Raw genomic sequence first — 571 nt, 5'->3', positions numbered from 1 at the left:
AATATTCCTTTAAATATCATGCCTGGGGGGTGTCTATAGTATGCCTGTGAAGTGTCATGTGTTTCCCATGTTTAGAACAGTCCCTGCACAAAACATTTAACGGAAATAACGTCATTTCAAACTGCTTGCGGTTTTAATGTTATATATGGTTCCTGCAATATGGATGAAAATCATTGAGAAAAATGGCATGGGTAGCCCTCCGTGCCCATTACCAGCCCCTTTGGGTCTTGTACGGATATTAAGGGGAACCCCATACCCATATTAAAAAAATGAAATACGTGTGGCCCCCAGGCCCTATATACTCAGAACAGCAGTATACAGGCAGTGCAAACAAGACAGGGACTGTGTAGATTTGTTGTGTTAAGTTGAATCTGTTTGTAATTTTCAACTGGTACATTTTTAAAGTGTAACTCCAGTCAAAAAAACTATTTTTAAGCTTTTTGGAAAACATAGGGAAGGGTTATCACCCCTGTATAATTTGTTTTGCCGTCCGTCTTTTTTCATCTCACTTGCTGTTGTCTCCTTCCGTTTGCAAGTAGGAGATGTTTGTAAGTTGGATGTTTGAAAGTAG

The sequence above is a fragment of the Lithobates pipiens genome, unplaced genomic scaffold (assembly GCF_037356315.1).
Source record: "Lithobates pipiens isolate NorthernLeopardFrog02 unplaced genomic scaffold, aLitPip1_a1.2 Scaffold_18, whole genome shotgun sequence".
Lineage (NCBI taxonomy): Eukaryota > Metazoa > Chordata > Amphibia > Anura > Ranidae > Lithobates > Lithobates pipiens.
This window is presented reverse-complemented; position numbering follows the sequence as displayed.